Raw genomic sequence first — 3576 nt, 5'->3', positions numbered from 1 at the left:
CAGGAGCTGGGGGTTGGGGAGGGGGACGAACAGGTGGAGCGCGGAGGATTTTTAGGGCAGTGAAACTAATCTATAGGATACTATAATGATGGGCACGTGTCATTATACATTTGTCCAAACCCATAGAATGTACAACACCAAAAAGAACCCTAATGTGAAACTATGGACTTTGTGTGATTATGACGTGTTTGTGTAGGTTCATCTATCATAAGAAATGTACCACTCGGATAGGGATGTTGATAATGGGGAAGGCTGGGTGTGTAGATGGAAAACCTCTGTACCTTGCTTTCGATTTTGCTGTAAACCTATACCTGCTCTTAAAAAAAATAAATAAAGTATTTTCAAAAAAGAAGTTATTCAGGGAGAAAGACAATAAAACAGGTCAGAAACTAAGATCTATACAACTAGAGAAAGAGTCCTGGAGAAGGAATAAATGAATTGAACAATGTTTCGGCACCCCAAAACCTGTATCTCTCTATCATAGCACAGCCGTGATAGACAGTAAACTTAAGTGGGGTATCTTCCTATGAATATTTTTAAATGCAAGCCTTATTTTAGGTGTTCCCAATGGAAGTTTGATTGTCTCCCTTCTCGAGGTAATTATATTGGAGGTAGCAACATATAATCTATATTCAGAGGGAACAGAAAGAATGATCTGATCAAGAAAAAAAAATAGTTAAACAAGAGATCTTGGATCTCATTAAGCTGAATGCTAATTATAGGATAAACCAGTCATGCGTGATGCTATTTAACACTCACAAACTTGGGATGAAAAGCAGAAATCTGTGAGGGGGAAAAAAAATGAGAAAAGACCAGAGAGACTGACTTCTCCAAGGTGACAGTGCTAGCAAGTGACAAAATTGAAATGCAAACCCAGATCTTACTTCGCAGTACCACGAATTATAAATAAATTATGAGAATCCAGATTTTTCCCAAGTACGCCATGAATAAGGAGACCTTTTGTAATAGACAAGAACTCAACAACAGAATGGTACTTTTGTGACCTTACGAAATTTTTGCAGGTTCCCAAAGGATCTAATTCATATCCAGGAGAAGCTAAAAGAAAAAAAAGAAAAAAAGAAAAAAAAACAGGACACGATCTGCTGTGACAGTTGTTTCAAACTGCTGTTCATTGAATTACAATAAGGAGTCCCCTTGCCAGCATGTTTCCAGAAAAGAAGAAGCCAGACTGGAACTTTTACACTGGGGTCAGTTTCCTTACTCCTGGGATAGCTTAATAAACAGTAAGGGCCTCGGAAAACAGACCCAGCTCCCATCCCCCTGGGCACCCTCGAGCTGATTAATCCCAACAGCTGTATTGCACCGGCTGGAAAATATCCCTCCCTCCTCTGAACCGGCCTAGTACTGAGTGCCTATACCCTTCATCTGATATTTCATGGACATTCTATTAGATCGGTGGCGATATTTTTAAGTGCATTATTCTTGTTCAGATTCTAAGCTATCTGAGGGCAAGGAGCTACATTTCATCTTCCCAAACACCCAGGACTTTGCAGGGTACCCAGTAGATGCTCCGCCAACGTTGAATGAATGACTGTCTACCAATGAAAGGAAAGTTGTCCAAATATTCAGGGGTAAAACTGGCCTAGCATTGGTCATTTAGAGGCCTCTTAGCAGACTGTAATGAGGAGGTGAGGCTCAGATTACAAGAATTAGAAGTGAACATGCTCATTAAGGGGTCATCTATTCCCCTATCTGACAAATATCTCCATACCGGCACTGCACTATGCAAATGGTGGATTCATGTTTGGAAAAATGTGACCATAAAAAAAAGCACTATTGTCTATGGCCATGCTACCCTGCACGAGCCCGTTCCCATCCGATCTTGGAAGCTAAGCAGGATCGGGCCTGGTTAGTACTTGGATGAGAGACCACCTAGGAAGACCAGGTGCTGTAGGCTTAAAATAAGGGATTGTAAACTGACAAAGTCCTTGCAATCTGTGAGGTCAACCGAGGACTGCCTCGCCTAAAGAACAAAATAAATAAAAATAAATAAATAACAGCACTATGAATTATTCGTACCAACAGGCTCCACGTTTTCCTGTTAATAATAGCATTGTTGTATTATCCTTTCCAGTTGTCTATATGTGTGTTTCTCTATCCAGAATGTGAACTTCATGAAGGCAGGAAGTTTTCAACCCAGACCTGTATATTATCCAGTGTGTATGTGGTTTATAATTCATACATTTTACATCCAAAACGTATAACTTACATTTATATTTTGTCCAGTTTCATTTCACAATCAGTGAGCATCGTCTCCCTTCTGATAGGAGCCATGCCCTTAGTGCAGCCTGAAGATTCTTTATCATTTAACGAGGGTGCAGACAACACCTGTCCAGGAAAATCCTTGCCCGCATTTTATCAGACAAATCTTTGTCTGGTTTTTGGCCCTGAATTGCTGACTCATCGAGCGTCTAACTCCCTGGTCCTGTTCTCATCGTTACCATCCCAAGAGGCTCTCGTGTTTTACAGTCTTTCCCCAACATCCTGACTTTTTAACGTACCAGCTGGCTTTGCTTCTACACTGCATACACTAACACCGTATGCGCACATGAGCCCCATCTCCTCGACATGGCCCTGATAAATGGATCCTGGTTTGGGAAAAATGTCGATTCCTTTTCAAACACTGTGAAAATCCTTACTATCAGGTAATTCAGTTTCTCTGCAATGATGGAAATTCATATCTGTGCTGTCCAATATGGTTGCCACTAGCAACATGTGGCTCTTGAATCCCTAAAGAGGAAAGTACGACTAATGAAATGAATTTCTAATTTCATTCGGTTTTAGTTACCTTAAATTTAAGTCGTCACAGGTGGTCACTGGCATCTGTATCGGACTGTACAAGACAGACGTATTACAATTATAGAAAAAGGCAACTGGACGGGTGCTATATTCGTAGCATGAACAAAATATTATGCGAGTACAGAGTAAGAAACATTTAATTTTGCTTCAAAAGGCTGAGCAAATTTAGCAAAATTGATGGTATTACAATTGCGATTTAAATAACAAGGAAGATTTCTACAGACAGGCAGGCATTTCAGATGAGAAAACGAAACAAATAAATGCCAGACGAAAAATAAGTTATTTAAACCTATGATTCCAAAACCCAATTAAAACATAACAGGATGGGATGGGGTGGTGTCACAATTCTGCGACACCAGCTGAATGTCCTATAGTTCAAAACTATTCCGACGCCATGTACTTGAGGACAGGGTCATATCCTATAACCACAGAACCAACTCAGAATGGCCCTATCCTGTTTCTAACGAGATACTGAGTTGCTTTTCAGAGACAACTGACCAAAACCACAAGTCACACAGCTGAAGCCTGTGCAGAGGAGAGAACTTTGATCTCCAGCTGCACCCAGACCAAAGACCTGAGCCCTCTAAGACCTGTCCCCACTCATGGATCCAAAGGACCAGAACCTGAACATCAGAACTCTTTCAGAAGCAAAGGGTCCACCATGCAGGAAGATTCAGTGCTGAAGTCCCTTACCATGTCTTAACGTCCACAGCCAAGTTCCAACGCTCTCCAATCTAAACCTGCACCTTAGCACTT

The 3576-nt window shown here is 41.0% G+C and overlaps 1 pseudogene; it reads left to right on the top strand.

The window, feature by feature from the left end:
* The first annotated feature begins 1799 nt into the window (after positions 1-1799).
* LOC118612572 lies at positions 1800-1918 on the top strand (annotated as a pseudogene).
* The last annotated feature ends 1658 nt before the right edge of the window (positions 1919-3576 follow it).

The sequence above is a fragment of the Rousettus aegyptiacus genome, unplaced genomic scaffold, assembly GCF_014176215.1.
Source record: "Rousettus aegyptiacus isolate mRouAeg1 unplaced genomic scaffold, mRouAeg1.p scaffold_m13_p_16, whole genome shotgun sequence".
In the NCBI taxonomy this organism is placed as follows: Eukaryota; Metazoa; Chordata; class Mammalia; order Chiroptera; family Pteropodidae; genus Rousettus; species Rousettus aegyptiacus.
This window is presented reverse-complemented; position numbering and strand designations above follow the sequence as displayed.